Source organism: Hordeum vulgare, chromosome 6H, assembly GCF_904849725.1.
Source record: "Hordeum vulgare subsp. vulgare chromosome 6H, MorexV3_pseudomolecules_assembly, whole genome shotgun sequence".
NCBI lineage: Eukaryota > Viridiplantae > Streptophyta > Magnoliopsida > Poales > Poaceae > Hordeum > Hordeum vulgare.
The window spans coordinates 356785448-356807217 of record NC_058523.1 but is presented as its reverse complement, the minus strand read 5'-3'; positions in this window follow the sequence as shown (position 1 = coordinate 356807217).

Below are 21770 nucleotides of genomic sequence, written 5' to 3'. Positions count from 1 at the left end.
TGACTGACGGGTGTCTGTTTCTCCAATTTTAGTTGAATCGGATTTGACAAAGGAGGTCCTTGGAGAAGGTTAAATAGCAACTTGTATATCACCGTTCGGGTTGTGCATAAGTAAGATGCGATCATACTAGATACCCATAGCAGCCACGTAAAACAAGCAACAACAAATTAGAGGACGTCTAACTTGTTTTGCAGGGTATGTTGTGATATAATATGGCCAATGACATGATATATTATATTTAATGTATGGGATGATCATGTTGTAATAGTTAAATATCGACTTGCACGTCGGTGCTACGACAACCGACAGGAGCCATAGGGTTGTCTTTAATTATTTAGCGCCTCGTGATGCTTTGTTTTATCGCTAGTTCAGTAGCTTTAGTAGTAACAACATATTTGGAGCGACAACCTCGATGACAAAACAATGATGGAGATCATGGTGTAGCTCCGATGACGATGGAGATCATGCCGGTGCTTTGGTGATGGAGATCAAAAGCACAAGATGATCGCCATATCATGTCACTTATGATTTGCATGTGATGTTAATCATTTTATGCACCTTGTTTTGCTTAGTACGACGGTAGCATTATAAGGTGACCCCTCACTAAAATTTCAAGATAAAATTTTGTTCTCCTTGAGTGTGCACCATTGCTACAGTTTGTCATTTCGAGACACCACGTGACGATCGGGTGTGATAGACTCTACGTTCACATACAACGGGTGAAAGACAGTTTTGCACACACGGAATAGTCGGGTTAAACTTGACGAGCCTAGCATGTATAGACATGGCCTCGGAATACAAGAGACCGAACGGTCGAACATGAGTCATATAGTAGATATGATCAACATAGAGATGTTCACCATTGAAGCAAACTCAACTCACGCGATGATCGGACTTGAGTTAGTGAATTTGGATCATGTCTCACTCGAATGACTAGAGAGATGTCAATTTGAGTGGGAGTTCCTAAGTAATATGATTAATTGAACTTATTATCATGAACATAGTCAAAATATCTTTGCAAATTATGTTGTAGCTTGAGATGCAGCTCCACTGTTTTTGATATGTTCCTAGAGAAAACTTAGTTGAAAGATGATAATAGCAATTGTGCGGACTGGGTCCGTAAACTGAGGATTGTCCTCATTGCTGGGCAGAAGGCTTATGCCTTTAATGTACCACTCAGTGTGCTACCCCCGAGCATCATACGTGGATGTTGCGAACATCCGGCATACACGTTTTTGATGACTACACGATAGTTCAGTGCATAATGCTTAACAACTTAGAATTGAGGCAGCCAAGACGTTTTGAACGTCACGAAACATAAGAGATGTTCCAAGAGTTGATATTTGGATTACAGGCTCGTGCCCATGTTGAGAGGTATGAGACTTCCGACAAGATTCTTTGTCTACAAAGTAAGGGAGAAAAGCTCAATCGTTGAGCATGTGCTCAGATTGTGTGGGTACTACAATTGCTCGAGTCAAGTGGGAGATGATCTTCCACATAAGATAGTGATTGATATAGTTCTCCAACGTCACTGCCACCAAGCTACTGGAGCTTCGTGATGAACTATAGCATATCAGGGATGCTCAAGATGATCCCTGAGTTATTCGTGATTTTTGACACCGCAAAAGTAGAGATCAAGTAGGAGCATCAATTGTTGATGGTTAGTGAAACCACTAGTTTCGAGAAGGGCAAGGGCAAGAAGGGATACTTCATGAATGGCAAACTAGTTGCCGCTCTAGTGAAGAAACCCAAGGTTGAACCCAAACCCGAGACTAAGTGCTTCTATTATGAGGGAACAATCACTGAAGCGGAACTACCCTAGATACTTGGTAGATAAGAAGGCTGGCAAAGTCGACAAAAGTATATTGGATATATGTGATATTGATGTGTACCTTACTAGTACTCCTAGTAGCACCGGGGTATTAGATACCAGTTTAGTTGCTAAGTGTTAGTAACTTGAAATTATATCTACGGAATAAACGAATACTAGCAAGGGTGAGGTGACGATGTGTATTGGAAGTAAATCCAAGGTTGATGTGATCAAACATCACACGCTCCCTCTACCATTGGGATTAGTGTTGAACCTAAATAATTGTTATTTGGTGTTTGCGTTGAGCATTGACATGATTAGATTGTATTTATTGCAATACGGTTATTCATTTAAAGAGAATAATGGTTACTCTATTTACTTGAATAAATACCTTCAATGGTCATGCACCTAATATGAATGGTTTATTGAATCTCAATGATAGTGACACACATGTTCATAATATTGATGCCAAAAGATACAAAGTAGTAATGATAGTACCACTTACTTGTGGCACTACCGCTTGAGTCATATTGGTATAAAACACATGAAGAAGCTCCATGCTCATGGATCTTTGGACTCACTCGTTTTTGAATCGTTTGAGACATGCGAACCATGCCTATTGGTGTAAACGCATGAAGAATCTCCATGCAGATGGATCATTTAGAATCACTTGATTTTGAATCACTTGAGACATGCAAATAATTCCACATGGACAGGATGACTGGAGGCCTCATTTTTAGTGAGATGGAACAAGCAAGTGACTTGTTGGAAATAATACATTTTGATGTATGCAGTCCAATGAGTGCTGAGGCATGCGGTGGATATCGTTATGTTATTACTTCACTGACGATTTGAGTAGATATAGGTGTATTTGCTTGATGAATCATAAGTCCGAAATATTGAAAAGTTCAAGCAATTTCATAGTGAAGTTGAAGATCATTGTTACAAGAGGATAATATGTCTACGATGTGTTCGTGGGGGTAAATATATATCCGAGTTGCGAGTTTGCTAAACATTTAACACAATGTGAAAATTGTTTCACAACTCATGCCACCTAGAACACCATAGAGTGATGGTGTGTCCTAATGTCATAGCCGCACCCTATTGGATATGGTGCATACTATGATGTCTCTTATCGAGTTACCACTATAGTTTTTGGGTTAGGCATTAGAGACAACCACATTCACTTTAGATAGGTCACCATGTAATTCCGTTGAGATGACACCGTATGAACTGTGGTTTGGAGAAACCTAAGCTGTCATTTCTTGTAAGTTTGGGGCTGCGACGCTTATGTGAAAAAGTTTCAACTTGATAAGCTTGAACCCAAAGCGGATAAATGCATCTTCATAGGACACCCAAAACAGTTGGGTATACCTCCTATACCAGATCCGAAAGCAAAGTCTTTGTTTCTAGAAATGGGTCCTTTCTCGAGAAAAGTTTCTGTCGAAAGAATTGAGTGGGAGGATAGTGGAAACTTGATGAGGTTATTGAGCCGCCACTTCAACCAATGAGTAGCAGGGCACAGGAAGATGTTCCTGTGGCGCCTACACTAGTTGAAGTTGAAAGCTGATGATGGTGATCATGAAACTTCGAATCAAGTTACTTCCAAACCTCATAGGTCGACAAGAAAACGTACTACTTGAGAGTAGTACGGTAATCCTGTCTTGGAGGTCTTGTTGCTGGTAAACAATGAACCTATGAGCTATCGAGAAGCGATGACGGGCCCGGATTTTGACAAATGGTTACAGGCCAAGAAATCCGAGATAAGATCCATGTATGAAACCAAAGTGTAGACTTTGGAAGAACTACTTGATGGTCGTAAGGCTATTAAGTTGTAGTGGATCTTTAAAAGGAAGACGAACGATGATGGTAAATGTCACCATTAAGAAAGCTCGACTTGTCACAAAGATGTTTTCGACAAGTTCAAGGAGTTTACTACGATGAGACTTTCTCACACGTAGCGATGCTAAAGTATGTTGGAGTTATGTTAGCAGTTGCTGCATTATTTATTAGGATATCTTGCAAATAGGATGTAAAAACATTGTTTCCTTGACGGTTTCCTTGAGGAAAGGTTGTATGTCATACAACCAGAAGGTTTTGTCGATCCTAAGGATGCTAACAAGTATGCAAGATCCAGCGATCCTTCTATGGACTGGAGCAAGCATATCAGATTTGGAATATATGCTTTGATGAGATGATCAAAGCTTCTGGGTTTATAAAAAGTTTATGAGAAACTTGTATTTCCAAGAAATTGAGTGGGAGCACTATAGAATTTCTGATAAGTATATGTGGTTGACATATTGTTGATCAGAAAAGATGTAGAATTTCTGGACAACATAAAGGGTTGTTTGAATGTAGTTTTTCAAAGGAAAAACCTGGATTGAGCTACTTGAACATTGAGCATCAAGATCTATAGAGATAGATCAAGACACTTGATATAACTTTCAATGAATACATACCTTGAAAAGATTTTGAAGGAGTTCAAAATAGATCAGTCAAAGAAGGAGTTCTTAACTGTATTGTAAGGTGTGAATTTGAGTAAGACTCAAAAGCCGACCATGGAAGAAGAACGAGAAAGGACGAAGGTCGTCCCCTATGCCTTAGCCATAGGCTCTATAGTATGACATGATGTGTACTTCACCTAATGTGTGCCTTGGCATGAGTTTTTCAAGGGGTACAAAGAGTGATCCAGGATTGAATCACTAAACCGTGGTCAAATTTATCCTTAGTAACTAGTGAACTAAGGAATTTTTCCTCGATTATGGAGGTGATAAAAGTATTCATCGTAAAGGGTTACGTCGATGCAAGCTTTGACACTAATCCTGATAACTCTGAGTAGTAAACCGGATTTGTATAGTGGATCAGTTATTTGGAATTGTTCCAAGTAAAGCGTGGTAGTAGCATCTAATGTATGACATAGATTTGTAAAGTACACATGCATCTGAATGTTTCAGACGCGTTGACTAAAAACCTCTCTCACAAGCAAGACATGGTCAAACCCCAGAACTGTATGGGTGTTGGATTCGTTAAAATCACATAGTGATGTGAACTAGATTATTGACTCTAGTGCAAGTGGGAGCCTGTTGGAAATATGCCCTAGAGGAAATATAAATTGGTTATTATTATATTTTATTGTTCATGATAATCGTTTATTATCCATGCTAGAATTGTACTGATTGGAAACTCAAATACATGTGTGGATACATAGACAACACACTGTTCCTAGTGAGTCTCTGAAGGACTAGCTCGTTGATCAAAGATGGTCAAGGTTTCCTGGCCATAGACATGAGATGTCTTTGATAACGGGATCACATCATTTAGAGAATGATGTGATGGACAAGACCCAAACTATGGACGTAACATATGATCGTGTCAATTTATTGCTACTGTTTTTCGCATGTCAAAGTATGTATTCCTATGACCATGAGATGATGCAACTCCCGGACACCGGAGGAATACCTTGTGTGTATCAAACATCACAATGTAACTTGGTGACTATAAAGGTGCTCTATAGGTATCTTCGAAGGTGTCTGTTGGGTTGGCATGGATCAAGACTGCGATTTGTCACTCAGTGTGACGGAGAGGTATCTCGGGGCCCACTTGGTAATAAAATATCACAACAAGCCTTGCAAAAAATGTGACTAAGGAGTTAGTTACGGGATCTTGTATTAGGGAACGAGTAAAGAGACTTGCCGGTAACGAGATTGAACTAGGTATAGAGGTACTGACGACTGAATCTCGCGCAAGTAACATACCGATGGACAAAGGGAATAACATACGGGATTAACTGAATCCTTGACACAGAGGTTAGACCGATAAATAAATTCATATAATATATAGGAGCCAATATGGGCATCCAGGTCCCTCTATTGGTTATTGACCGGAGAGTGTCTCGGTCATGTCTACATAGTTCTCAAACCCCGAGGGTCTGCACACTTAAGTTTCGGTGACGTTTTAGTATTATTGAGTTATGTATGTTGGTGACCAAAAGTTGTTCGGAGTCCTGGATGAGATCACATACATCAAGAGGAGCTCCAGAATGGTCCGGAGGTAAAGATTGATATATAGGAAAGTTGCATTTGGCTTCCGGAAATATTTCGGGCATTACTCGTAAAGTACCGGGAGTGACGAATGGGTTCTGGGGTTTTATCGGGAGGGGCCACCCACCCGGGAGAGGACCTAGTAGGCCTAAAGGTGGCGCACCAGCCCCTAGTGGGCTGGTGTGGCTAGCCCAATAAGCCTATTTTCTCCAAGAGCAAAAAGAAAAGAAATGGAAAAAAGGAAGGAGGAAACCAACTAGGAAGGGAGTCCTCCACCAAACCGAATTGGAGGAGGACTCTCCTCCCTTCGCTCGGCCGAAGCTCTCCTCCTTCGAGTAGGAAGCAAGGCAGCCCTTCCTCATATTCCTCCTATATATGGTGGAGGTTTTGAGGGCAAATTTCACCAGAAAATAGCCACGTGCTGCCCTCTCCTCCATAGATCGGCTCCCTCGTCTAGATTAGTCCGGCATAGCTTGGCGAAGCTCTGCTGGATTAGTTAACCACCACCACCACCATGCCGTTGTGCTGGAGAACTCATCTACCGCTCATCTCTCTTGCTGGATCAAGAAAAGCGGAGATCGTCATCGAGCTGCACGTGTGCGGAACACCGAGGTGCTATCTGTTTGGCACTAGATCGGGATGGATCACGATGGGATCGCAGGACGGATCATGATGAGACTACGGGACATATCGTGATTGGATCGCAAAGACGTACGACTACATCAACCGCATTATATATACGCTTCCGCTTAGTGATCTACAAGGGTATGTAGATGCACTCTCCCCTCTCGTAGATGGTCATCTCCATGGATAGATCTTGTGTGCTCATAGGATTTTTTTGTTTTGCATGCGAGGTTCCCCAACAAGCCGCACCCAAGACACTATAGCTCTCTGTCCCTCCTCTAGTTTGTTCCACCTCTAGCTTGATTCGGTAGCGCACGACGTAGCCTTGTCGGATCAGCTCCACCAACACCGCCGCCATGCCGTTGTGCTGTCGAAGAACTCATCTACCTCTCCGCTCCCTCTTGCCGGATCAAGAAGGCAGAGATCGTCATTGAGGTATACATGTGCTGAACGCGGAGTTGTCGTCCGTTCGACACTAGGTCGTGATTGGATCGCGGGACGACTTGCGACTTGGATCGCAAAGATGTTCGACTACATCATCCGCATTTCTTAACGCTTCTCGATTAGTGATATACAAGGGTATGTGGTTCCGATCTCTCCTCTCGTAGATGGTCATCACCATGGATAGATCTTGTAATGTTGGTGAGAAATATGTACTCCCCCAAGCGTAGGTGTTTTCCTAGCTTGGTGATCACCACTAGTAATAGCCGTTAGGTCCAAGAAAATATTTATGCCGAGGTACCTTAGCATCCTACGCTTGGGCTTCGGCCTCCGCAGTAGCCAGCTCGTTCCGATAAGAAACTATGTCTGCTACCATCATGGTGTACCCACGCCTGGCATGATGATCAAACAAAGAAGGTGCACGCAAGGTAATAATATCACAACTTTTCATGCTTAATACTAAAATGTAACGAAGGTGTTGCAGTGGCCAAGGTTCCTCAATTAATTTGTGCTTTATCGTAGACTCCTGATCAAGATAAACCTTAGGCAATAAGTAGTCAGTGGGGCATATGGCTACATTAAAATGCTTTGCTAAGCATGTGGCATAAATACCACCATGAATTTTTCCTCTAGTTTGGTTAAGATGAAAGGGCGTGCAACAATAACTCCTAAGTTGTAAGTGTTATCACCAGAAAGTGCGCATCGCAAAATAGCAAGGGTGGGAGCACTGAGGCCACCACCCTGCTCCATAGCAGTTATGCATTTTCCTATAAACAAGGAGAAATAGTGCACAAGAAAATGCAAACAAGTGGCCCTAGTATTTGATACGCCCCTAGTTTCTCCCATGGTTAAGGTGAGTAGGAAATCCTTGAATTCCTCAGGCTTAGGACCATGCATTCCCCCATCAGAGGGTAGCAAGCATATTTCACAAAATTCAATGAGAGGTAACTCATAATGTTCAACATACAAATCAAAACGAACCATGGGAGCATCAGGCCTATTATTGAAGTAGAAATTTTGCACAAAGGAATTAGAAAGCAGATAGTATTGGTCACACTCATCTGAGAGGAAGTTGGTTAACCCGACATTTGCAATGAATTGCGTGAACTCGTGATAAAAACCCATCTCACTCATGAATGGTGTATGTGGCCATTCACATGGCCTAAGCTCTGTGTTTCGAGGGATGTTTAAATCTTCGCCTCAAGAAATTCATTTTCCTACACACAAATTTCTGAAATTTTTGGACCACAAAATTATGTTAGTAAAGCTTTGCAAGATTGATAGCAACTAGTCATATGGATGCCTAGTGGACATATCAAGCATTACCACTACTTGGAACTCAAAGAATTAGACATGGAAGCTCATTTTTAGTAGCACCAAGTGTAGAAAAATATACAAAATATAACCCACTAATGCAAAAACTAAATAGGATGAATGAGAGAGCCACATACAAAGGAGCAATTCCTCAAAACAGTTTGAAAACGGAGTTCCGAGCAAAGATATCAGAAATTCCAGTTTCTAGAGGTAGAACTCGAGAGGGTTAGAGATTTTTTTCTAGAGGTAGGAGATGAAGTAAGCTAAAGGGATAAGGCAGGGGGCCTGTGGGCCCCACAAGCCATCACGGCGCGCTCCCGGTGTGTGTGTGTGTGTGCGGGGGGGGGGGGGGGGGGGGGTGGGGTGGACGGACGCGCCCTGTTGGCTTGTGTGGGATCACTAGAAGGGATGTTTGGGTGGTGGTGGTGGTGAATAGACTACTTGACCAATTAAAACCTAGCCTTTTCCCTATTTGAATGGTTGGTAGATTTTAGCATTTATAGCAAGACATACACACCCTGCACATGAAAGTCTAAGAGTATTGCAGCGGAAAGTAAGGATATGCACTTGTAAAGTAAGGAGTAGAGTTTAGTAAGAACAAACATAAAGATGGACACAGAGATTTTTTGCGTGGTTTCGATAGGTGGTGATATCGTACATCCACGTTAGTGGAGACTTCAATCCATAGAGGGTAATGTCTGCGCGAGTCCATGGATGGTCCATGAAGAAGCGGCATTGTCTATTCGACCATGGCTTATGTTCACGAAGGATTAGCCTCACTCGGGGTAGATCTTCACGAAGTAGGCGATCTCCTTGCCCGTACAAACTTCTTGGTTCAACTCCATAACACGAAGTAGGAGGCTCCCAAGTGACACCTAACCAATCTAGGAGGCACTACCCTCCATAAGGTAATAGATGCGGTAGTACGATGAACTCCTTGCTCTTGTGCTTCAAAAGATATTCTCCTCAACACTCAATCACTCTCTCACAGACTTGGCATGTGTAGAAGAGATATATTGGGTGGAAAGAAACTTGGGGAGGCTAGAGATCAAGTTTCAAATGGTTGGATTGGAATATCTTGATTTCAACACATGAGTAGGTGGCTCTCAATCAAAAAAATGGATATGGCAAGTGTCTGTGTGTTCTGAGTGCTTTCTCCGCGAATGAGAGGTGGTGGATGGGTATATATAGGCATCCCCAAAAATCCAATCGTTACAACATTATTGCCCAACTTGGTGAAACCAAAGTGAAACTCGGTGGCACCGACTAGTGCAAAATGTGACATTTTTTTCTTCGGTGAGACCGATATATAAATACCGGTGGTATCGATATGGGTGTCCTAGACAGTTTTCAAATATTGGTGAGACCGATTCTCAAAACTCGGTGGTACCAATTCTTGAAAATGGCTAACCACAGAGTTGGTCCAAAACTCGGTGAGACCAATCTTGAAAACTCGGTTGTACCAATTCTTGAAAATGGCTAACGAGAAAGTTGGTCCAAACTTCGGCGAGACCAATTCTCAAAACTCGGTGGTACTGATTTTTGAAAATGGCTAAGCAGAAAGTCGGTCACTGGTTTCGGTTGCACCGAATGGAAAGTTTGTTTCACCGAGACCTTAGGGTTTTGGCATAGGTTCTGTCTAGTGGAAAATCTGTAGGGCTTTCCTATGGACTCGAATGTGATTTCTCACAAATAAAAAATGTAGAGTCTTGTAGCTTGAAGCTTGGCCAATCCTATTCATTTTCTTCTTTGGGGCTTGATACGTCTCCATCGTATCTACTTTGCCAAACTCTTTTGCCCTTGTTTTGGACTCTAATTTGCATGATTTGAATGGAACTAACCTGGACTAACGCTGTTTTCAGCAGAATTGCCTTGGTGTTATTTTTGTGCAGAAATCAAAGTTCTCCAAACGTCTTGAAAATTTACGGGGAGCAGTTTTGGAAAATATAAAAAATATCTGCGCCAAGTTCCACCTGAGGGGGTGGGCCAGTGGCCCACAAGCCCTGGCTCCGCCACCACCCCCCTGGTGGCGGTGGGCAGGCTTGTGGGGCCCACACAGCTCTGCCGCCCCCAACTCCAGCTCTATAAGATCCCTTTCGTCCCAGAAAAAATAAAAAGAGAAGTTTTTGCCGCGTTTACGATACGGAGGCGCCGCCACCACCTGTTCTTCATCTGGAGGGCAGATCTGGAGTCCGTCTTGGGCTCCGGAGAGGGGAAATCGTCGCCATCGTCATCATCAACCTTTTTCCCTCTCCAATTCCATGAAGCTCTTCGTCGTTCATGAGTAATCTATTCGTAGGCTCGCTGGGCGGTGATGAGTAGGATGAAATCTATCATGTAATCGAGTTAGTTTTGATGGGGATTGATCCCTAGTATCCACTATGTTCTAAGATTGATGTTGCTACTACTTTGCCATGCTTAATGCTTGTGACTAGGGCCCGAGTGCCATGATTTCAGATCTGAAATTATTATGTTGTCACCAATATATGTGTGTTTTAGATCCGATCTTGCAAGTTGTAGTTACCTACTATGTGTTATGATCCGGCAACCCCGAGTGACAATAACCGGAACCACTCCCGGTGATGACCATAGTTTGAGGAGTTCATGTGTTCACCAAGTGCTAATTCGTTGGTCAGTTCTTTATTAAAAGGAGAACCTTAATATCCCGTAGTTTCCTTTTGGACCCCGCTGCCACGGGAGGGATGGACAATAGATGTCATGAAAGTTCTTTTCCCTAAGCACGTATGACGACACACGGAATGCATGCCTACATCACATTGACGAACGGGATCTAGCCACATATCTCTCCGTGTTATAACTATTGCATGATGAATATCATCCAAACGAATCACCGACCCATTGCCTACGAGTTTGTCCTACTGCTGCTACTACTGTTGCTACTGCTGTTACTTGTCTTGCTCTGCTGCTGTTACTACTGTTGCTACTGCTGTTACTTGTCTTGCTCTGCGACATCACCTCCTGCTATAAATCTTGATTTTTCGCCTATGCTTGATGATGCTTATGATGCTACTGCTAGAGATGCTATGCTTGATAGTGCTAGAGATGCTATGCTTGATACTGCTTTGCCTGATGATGCTAGAGATGCTATTTTGCCTGATGATACTATGCTTGATACTGCTAGAGATGCTATTTTGCCTGATGTTCTACTAGGAGTGTTCTTGATGCTCATATTGCTAGAGTTACTGCCAATGCTCGTGATGCTTCCGAAACTGCCGATACTATTGAGATAGAACCTACTTTTCCTCCTGCTAGATCTAGCTCTCCTAGATATGAATTGCCTGATATACGTGAGGGTTATGTTATGGAGGGAGAGATAGCTGAGGCTTTTCTTGCGTGTAAGGATGCCTATGACGCTGAGAAATTACTTCTCAAGTGGAAGGAAAAATCTTGGGAAGCTAGGATGAAATATGACCCGAAGTTTGCCACTTCACCTATCTTTATCACCGATAAGGATTATGAATTCGTTGTTGATCCTGAGATAATCTCTCTAGTAGAATCTGATCCTTCTCACGGTTATGAGTCTGAGACGGTCATAGCCCATCTTGCCAAACTACACGAAATAGCCAACCTTTTCACTAATGAGGAGAAGATCCGCCACTACTATATCCTTAAGCTGTTTCCTTTCTCTCTAAAGGATGACGCTAAAGCCTGGTTCACCTATCTTGCTCCTGGATGTGTGCGTAGTCCCGAGGAGATGGTCTATTACTTCTGTGAGAAATATTTCCCTGCCCATAAGAAGCAAGCTGCCTTGCAGGAAATATACAACTTTGCTCAACTCCAAGAAGAGAGTCTTCCACAAACTTGGGGGAGGCTCGTCCAGCTACAGAATGCTTTGCCTGATCACCCTCTTAAGAAGAACGAGATACTTGATATCCTCTATAACGGACTTATCGATGCCTCTAGAGACCACCTAGATAATTGTGCCGGTTGTCTTTTTAGGGAACGAACTGTAGAACAAGCTGAGACTCTACTGAATAACCACTTGATCAACGATAATGCTTGGACTATTCCCGAACCACCTCCTAAGCCAACTCCAAAGAAAAGAGGTATTCTATTCCTCAGTCACGAAGATATGCAAGAAGCCAAGAAATCTATGCAAGATAAAGGCATTAGATCTGAAGATGTCAAAAATCTACCACTTATCGAAGAGATCCATGGTCTTGATAACCCGATACAGGTAGTAGAAGTGAATTCTCTGCGTAGGTTTGATGAGAGTGATATTCCTTTTGATAAACCTGCTAGCCTATGCTTTGATGAATTTGACAACTTTGTTGCCAAACAACAGAGTTTCGATGATTATGTTAGCAGACATTTGGAACAAAGTACTCGTATGCTTAGCCATTTAAGTGCTTGTGTAGACACAAATGTCAACGATCTGAAGCTTCTGAGTAAACATGCCTCTATGATTACTACTCAGGTAGAACAAGTACTTAAAGCTCAGAATGACCTGCTCAATGAATTAAATGACAACTCTGTCAGAGTCATTACTAGAGGAGGGAAAATGACTCAAGAACCTTTGTATCCTGAAGGTCATCCTAAGAGAATTGATCAAGATTCTCAAGGAATCAATGCTGATACACCTAGTCATCCTAAGGAGAAGAAGAAGGATGATAGAAGCCTGCACGCCAGTTCACCAAATACTGTCACACCTGAAGAACCTAATGATATTTCTGCGTCTGATGCAGAAACACAATCTGGTGATGAACATGAACCTGGTGACAATATGGACAGTGATGTTCATAATAATGCTCAACCTAGCAATGATGAGGATGTGGAGATTGAACCGACGGTTAATCCTGATAACCCACAACCTAAGAGATACGATAAGAATGACTTCACTGCTAGGAAGCATGGTAAAGAAAGATAGCCATGTGTTCAGAGACCTATGCCCTTTCCTCCTAAGCCATCCAAGAAAAAGGATGATGAGGATTTTGAGTGTTTCATTGAGATGATAAGACCCGTCTTTCTACAGATGCGGTTAACTGATATGCTCAAGATGTCTCGGTATGCCAAGTACATGAAAGATATCGTGACTACTAAATGGAAGATACCAGATCTTGGGATCTCCACCATGCTTGCCAATTACACTTTTAAGGGTGGAACTCCTAAGAAACTTCGTGATCCCGGAGTGCCCACTATACCCTGCTCGATTAATGGAAACTACGTAAGAACTGCCTTATGTGACCTTGGAGCCGGTGTTAGTGTTACGCCGCTCTCTCTTTACCGCAGACTTGAATTGGATAAGTTGACACCCACTGAAATTTCTCTGCAAATGGCCGACAAATCAACTGCTTTCCCTATTGGCATTTGCGAGGATGTGCCTGTTGTGGTTGCTAACACCACTATCTTAACAGACTTTGTTATCTTGGATATTCCTGAGGACGATGTCATGGCTGTCATCCTCGGAAGACCCTTTTTAAACACTGCAGGGGCTGTTATAGATTGCAACAAAGGCAATGTCACTTTCCATGTCAATGGTAATGAGCACACCGTGCACTTTCCGAAGAAACGATATCCAGTACATTGCATCAATGCTATCGAAAAGACTTCATCGATTCTCATTGGGAGCTTTGAATTCCCTATTCCTCATGTCAAGATGAAGTATGATTTGCTTGTTGGGGAGATACATATCCCCATTGAGGTGACTTAGTGGCTATTTGAAAATTCTCCGTTCTCTCTTGCGATTCGAGAAGGTTTTGTCATAAGGACTGTATCAATCCCATTGACAAATTTCTTTCGATGACCATGAAACGGATGAATCAAGGAGTCACATACCTCTGGTTTAAGCTTTCATTTTCTTTTGCTTAGAAGAAAAATGATAGAATTACTTTAGTTTTTCCTGTTTTCTGTTTTAGCGTCCCGGAGATAGATACCTCGAAAATAAAAGTTCTCTGAGGGTCCTAAAAATTTAGTATGATTTTTTCTGGAATTTTTGAAAATTTCTCGGCCTGAGAGCTGGCCTGGGGACTAGACCAGTGGGCCACAAGCCCTGCCACCGCCACCTACCCCCCTGGTGGCGGGGTGCAAGCTTGTGGGGCCCACAGGCATCCCCTCCACTCATTCCAGCTCTCAGCCTCTTCTTCCACCTCCAGAAAAAATTGTTTCGCAGCTCAAACCCGTGTTCTTGCTTATTTGGGTGTGATTTTCGATCTCCTTGCTCAAAGCACCATTCTCTGAACCGTTTTGGGGGAAATTGCTCCTTGGTAAGTGACTCCTCCATTGGTCCAATTAGTTTTTGCTCTAGTGCTTTATCCTTCGCGTATTCTTGCTACCTTGGTGACCCTGTTCTTGAGCTAGAAATGTTGATCTTAGCTGGTTCCAAGTAGTTTTAGCGCGTGATACAGTCTCTAGGCACTAGTAGGAGTAGTTGCTACAAGTTGGGTTAATCTTCATTCACTTTTCTTTCGAAGTCTCTAAAAATTTCAGAATTTTTCAGAGCTAGAAAAGGAAAAGATGAGGAGGTTCTTGAGGCTCTTCAAGACGTAACCCCAAGGAAGATGAGAAGAACCACCCCAAGTACGTATTCCCTCGAGTCACAGAAGTTCGAGCGTGCGAGTGGCCAAGTGATGAATTTTTGCGCGCCACCGGACTTTATGAAGACTTTTATTACTTGGTGGAGAACGTAGGTCTTACTGCGTTCGTTGAAGATAAGTGCCCACAATACCTCCTCCTCACCAATATTTTCGTTCAAAGCTTCAACTTTTATCCGAGGAAGAATCCCCCCATGGTTGAGCTCATGATATACGATGTCCCCTAGTGCATGACGCTGCAGGACTTTTGCAATGTATGCAAATTACCTTATGTTGGGGATATCCGTGACCCTCGTCCATGGGACTTGGAGGATTTCATTGGTTCTATTGTTGTTGGAGAGGAGAGAGGAGTGCCTCGCGCTAGAATTGCTAGCATACATTTTCCTGTGCTTCGGTACTTCTCACTATTTGTGGGAAAATGTTTGATTTGCCGTGGGGAGGCTGGATCACTTAGTTCTCCAGACCTTGCGGTTCTGCGCGAAGGCCTTTATAATGATAAGACTTATAGCTTGGGCGCTATAGTAGCTCAATGGTTGAACCTGAACCGTTCTAAAGGTGTCGTCTATGGAGGTATCTATGCTACCCGTCTTTCTAGACACTTTGAGATACCCATTAGACTGGGAGAGGAAGGAGAGATGCTTCTCCCTAAGAGATATTTGGATTATGACAACATGGTTCGCCATGATTTTTTGGATAGAGATGCTAGTAGACGGATGATTTATAACCTGGTGTTTAGTCAGGGTACTCGAGAGACTATTACTTTGCCTGCTCCTTCTTTGTTTGACCTTCATCCACGCAGGTACACTATTATGCCCGCGGACATCTACGCATATTGGGGCTTGGCTCAACCAGACGCGTCCGTGCCCGAGCCGCCAGTCGAGTACCAGACGCCAGTTTATCAGTGGGAGCCAGAGGAGCTCACACAACAGTGGAATCCACGGTCTGCTCCGGAGTATCCTGGAGCTGGTTATTTCCCACCTTGGGAGTAGACCAAGCTAGGCCAAGAGCCTAAGCTTGGGGGAGTACGTGTTCTCACCGACTTTACATTTATGCTTATGCTTACACTTTGTTAGCCGGTGTTTACACTTTGCCACTGTATTATCCATGCTAGTTTATTTTCGTTTTCTTGTTTTGTGTCCTTTTGAGAAAACCCCAAAAGATTTTTCTTTCCTCTTTTGCTTGTTGGGAGCTTTCCCGTGTAAATAGTTTTCTTTTTCTTTGTGTCAAGGTAGAAGATATTGGTTACAATGTTTATTGGTTCTTGCATGATTACCTGTTTAGCTTTCAAAAGAGCCATATTACTTTGTCTTCTCCTTTGTGTTTGCCTGCAAATTCAGCTTAGTCCAATGCGCTTATTATTGTTCACGTCGTTCGATCGTGCAAATGAAAGGCAACAATGATGATATATGATGAAGTGACTGAGACTGAAAAGCTGGTATGAACTCTATCTATTTTGTTTTTGTAAATATGACTAGCTTGTCGACCCAGATTTAGCTTTGTTGTGAGAGAACCATGTTTGCAATGACAACGTAGAGATCATAGTTTCTGATGCCATGCTTATTTAGTTGAGAGCTTCTAATGGTTTGTCTTGATTGCCAACTTAGATTTTGAGATGACTATGATGTAGTATGATAGGATGGTATTCTCCTTTGAATGTTTCAAGTGGCTTGACTTGGCGCATGTTCATGCATGTAGTTCAAATAAAATCAACATAGCCTCTATGATGTTCGTGTTCATGGTGATTTATATCCTGTTCATGCTTGCATTCAATGTTAGTCAAACTCATTGCATCTTGATGACTGTTGTCGCTCTCTAGTTGGTCGCTTCCCAGTCTTTTGCTAGCCTTCACTTGTACTAAGCGGGAATACTGCTTGTGCATCCACTTCCATAAACCCAAAAGTTTTTCCATGAGAGTCCACCATACCTACCTATTTGCGGTATCTACCTGCCGCTCCAAGTAAATTTGCATGTGCCACTCTCTAAACCTTCAAGAAATAATCTGTTTTGCATGCCCGAACCGCTCATGTGGTGACAGGGGGCTATTGGTATCTTCCATGCTAGGAGTGTTATCCTCGACATGTGTTTATTCACTGTCATTCACGAGAAAGGGGCCGGTAATTGGAATGCCCAGTTCCACGCTTAAATCGAAAACATAACTGTAAAACAAGACTCCCCCCGGATTGATGTTAGTATGGACGGTACCTGAGGATTCGGCTAGCCGTGGAGTGGGATTGATTGGTGGTGGGGGAGTTAAAACTTTACTTTTCTGTTTGGGAACCACCTATAGCATGAGTAGCATGGAAGATATTGAGAACTCTTGGTCATTGCGTTGACAATGAAAGCATGCCACCCAAAATTATTATCTTTGTTTTCAAAAGCTTGAGCTCTGGCACCTCTGCAAATCAATGCTTCCCTCTGCGAAGGGCCTGTCTATTTATTTTCCTGTTGAGTCATCCTCCTCTTATATAAGCACCAATTAGAGAGCACCTCTGTCATTTTTATGCTTTGCTTTTGTTTGATATTGAGTATGACTATGACTGGATCTTTGTTGCTATGAATTACAATGTTTAGTCAGCCCTTGATCTTTGAAAGTGTTGTGCATTTATGTTTTGCGGTCTCAGAAAGAGCTAGCGATATACCATCTATTCATATTGCTTCATGCTTGTTTTGATTGAAGTGTTGGTATTTGAAACTCATTATTATTTGCTCGTTAGCTGATTATGCCATTGAGATTAGTTTACCGTGAGACCTTTGTGTCATTTGCTTTTGTGGTTAACTTGTGATCTTGCTGAAATTCTGGTTATGAGTTAGACATAGTTGCAACAACAAGATCAAACAGAGTTTGTCCAAGTTTTTCTTTCTCTCTCAGTTTGTCAACTGAGTTGCTTGAGGACAAGCAAGGTTTTAAGCTTGGGGGAGTTGATACGTCTCCATCGTATCTACTTTTCCAAACTCTTTTGCCCTTGTTTTGGACTCTAATTTGCATGATTTGAATGGAACTAACCTGGACTGACGCTGTTTTCAGCAGAATTGCCTTGGTGTTATTTTTGTGCAGAAGTCAAAGTTCTCCAAACGTCTTGAAAATTTACTGGGAGCAGTTTTGGAAAATATAAAAAATATCTGCGCCAAGTTCCACCTGAGGGGGTGGGCTAGTGGGCCACAAGCCCTGGCTCCGCCACCACCCCCCTGGTGGTGGTGGGCAGGCTTGTGGGGCCCACACAGCTCTGCCGCCCCAACTCCAGCTCTATAAGATCCCTTTCGTCCCAGAAAAAATAAAAAGAGAAGTTTTCGCCGCGTTTACGATACGGAGGCGCCGCCACCACCTGTTCTTCATCTGGAGGGCAGATCTGGAGTCCGCCTTGGGCTCCGGAGAGGGGAAATCGTCGCCATCGTCATCATAAACCTTCTTCCCTCTCCAATTCCATGAAGCTCTTCGTCGTTCGTGAGTAATCTATTCGTAGGCTCGCTGGGCGGTGATGAGTAGGATGAGATCTATCATTTAATCGAGTTAGTTTTGATGGGGATTGATCCCTAGTATCCACTATGTTCTGAGATTGATGTTGCTACTACTTTGCCATGCTTAATGCTTGTGACTAGGGCCCGAGTGCCATGATTTCAGATATGAAATTATTATGTTGTCACCAATATATGTGTGTTTTAGATCCGATCTTGCAAGTTGTAGTTACCTACTATGTGTTATGATCCGACAACCCGGAGTGACAATAACCGGAACCACTCCCGGTGATGATCATAGTTTGAGGAGTTCATGTGTTCACCAAGTACTAATGCATTGGTCCAGTTCTTTATTAAAAGGAGAACCTTAATATCCTATAGTTTCCTCTTGGACCCCGCTGCCACGGGAGGGATGGACAATAGATGTCATGCAAGTTCTTTTCTCTAAGCACGTATGACGACACACGGAATGCATGCCTACATCACATTGACGAACGGGAGCTAGCCACATATCTCTCCGTGTTATAACTGTTGCATGATGAATATCATCCAAACGAATCACCGACCCATTGCCTACGAGTTTGTCCTACTGCTGCTACTACTGTTGCTACTGTTGCTACTGCTGTTACTTGTCTTGCTCTGCTGTTGTTACTACTGTTGCTACTGCTGTTACTTGTCTTGCTCTGCTGCTGTTACTACTGTTGCTACTGCTGTTACTTGTCTTGCGCTGCTGCTACTGTTGCTACTACTGTCGCTTGCTACTGTTGCTACTTGCTACAGGTGGCACTACTGCTTTTCCTTGCCGCTTCTACTGCTCGTTACACTGCTGCTACCAGCTACAATCTTGGTTCGCTGATCGTTGACAGGAACTGACTACTTCCGTCAACGAGGCAACTTGGCGCCATTGATACAATCGTTAGAAATAGTCTGTCGTGTCAACAGATCGTTTCTCACACCGTTGTTATCATACTAGTTTGCTACTGATACTTTTCTTGCAGATACTAATCTTTCAGGTGTGGTTGAATCTGACATATTCAGCTGCTAATACTTGAGAGTATCCTCTCACCTCCTATAGGTGTACGAACAAATTTGGGTCGAATACTCTACCCTCGAAAACTGCTGCGATCCCATGCGCTTGTGGGCCGTCAACAACATTCTTCTAGTTTTGATTGCCGGAGAGTGCTAGCAGCATTCTTCTGGTGCCGTTGCGAAGGGGAAGAAAAGTTGGCATCAGGGCTTATCCACACAATCCTTAGCCAATTCTCTTTGTGGACTATACCTCAAATATACTAGGTAAAAGTGTTAGTACAAGAGACAATATAAGTTGTCATGAATTACCTTCATAGGATCAATGCTAGAGATAAATGAGTAATGCTCACAAAAGTTAGTTAAATGAGTGTTAGAGCGAGTGATTCTCCCGGTTTGTATGTCAACGAAGATTTGATTCAACGGATGATCTTTGTCCACTCTTGCTCGAAATCTTGACAGCTTTTTCCTGTTGGATGATGGAGCTTCCTCCTCCTCATCTTCTTCTTCATTGTCGTTGAAGGTGTCATCTCCTTGAGGTGGCGGTGAACATGGTTGAGGTGGATCATGATGCACTTATTCCCCCTCTTCATGTTGTCGTGTACCATTTGTGGATGCTTCCATGTCATTTTGTGATTTGCCTTGATGCGAAGTAGGAGCTTACACTTGAGTTGATGAAGTACTTTCCTTCACCTCCATGGGACGTATCTTGCTGATATGCACATATTGGATGGCTTCCGAAGGTTCCTTATCTCCTACCTCATTTGGTAATTTTTTGACCTGCGAACCATTAGATTCATCGAACTTCACATCTACCATCTCTTCATATTTTTGAGTGAAGTTGTTGTAGACACGGTAAGGGTGAGAGATTGATCCGTAACCAAGTAGGAAACCTTCATGAGATTTAGGAGCAAAATTAGAATGACGATGCTTATCAAGAATGTAGCACTTAGAGTCGAATACTCGAAAGTATCCAACTTGGGGTTTGTTACCAGTGCGTAGCTCATATGCCATTTTACCGAGAAGCTTGGGTAAGTAGAGTCGGTTTGTGGCATGACTCGCTGTTTCCACGGCTTAAACCCAAAAGTGTCCTAGTGTCTTGTATTCGTCAAGCATTGTTCTAGCCATCTCTATGATAGTCCGGTTCTTCCTCTCAACAACTCCATTATTTTGAGGTGTGTATGTTGCCGAGAACTCATGTGAGATACCCTTTTCGTCAAGAAAAGTATCCACATTTGTGTTCTAGAACTCCGATCCTTTGTTGCTCCGAACTTTCTTGATCTTCAATTCAAAATGATTTTGAGAATTCCGAGCGAAGTTCTTGAAGATCTTTTGTATCTATGAAATAAATATGGAAAAATCATAAACAATAACTAGACCAAAAGAATTTCCAACGAGGCTCTTGTAAGCATTGGGACCAAAGAGATCCATGTGAAGCAGCTTAATTGGCCTTCTAGTAGTCATGATGTTCTTCACGGGATGACTTCCACCGACTTGTTTTCCTACTTGACAAGCACTACAGAGTCTATCTTTGTCAAAGATAACATCTTTAATACCAAGAATATGATCACCTTTGATGAGCTTGTCTAGATTATGCATACCAACATGTCGTAACCTTCTATGCCATAACCAACCTTTAGAAGATTTTGCAATAAGACATGTACGGGGGTTGGATCTTTGAGTGAAATCGAAAATGTATAGATCACCTCTATGGAAATGACTAAAGACCATGCTATGATTATCTCGACGAAACACTTGGCAATCAACTTCCATAAATAGTAAATTGAAAGCGAAGTCCGCTAGTCTAGATACAAAAATAAGATTGTAGCCAAGGGATTCAACAAGCATGGCATTTTGAATGGAACTAACTGTTGGAAACATGCCCTTTAGGAAATAATAAATTAGTTATTATCATATTTCCTTGTTCATGATAATCGTTTATTATCTGTGCTATAATTGTATTGATTGGAAACTCAAATACATGTGTGGATACATAGACAACACCGTGTCCCTAGTGAGCCTCTACTAGACTAGCTCATTGATCAAAGATGGCTAAGGTTTCCTAGAAATAGACATGAGTTGTCATTTTATAATGGAATCACATCATTAGGAGAATGATGTGATGGATAATACCCAAACCTTAAGCATAGCATTTGATTGTATCCAGTTTACTGCTATTGCTCTTAGCATGTCAATGTATTTGTTCCTATGAGCATGAGATCATGCAATTCACTCACACCATAGGAATGCCTTGTGTGTATCAAACGTCACAAAGTAACTGGGTGACTCTAAATATGCTCTATAGGCATCTCCGAGGGTGTCTCTGGAGTTGGCATAGATCAAGATTGAGATTTTTCACTCCATGTGACGGGGAGGTATCTGAGGGTCCACCCGATAATAGAACATCACGACAAGCTTGCAAGCAATATGACTAAGGATTTAGTAACGTGATATTGTATTACAGAATGAGTAAAGAGACTTGCTGGTAACGAGATTGGACTAGGTATGGAG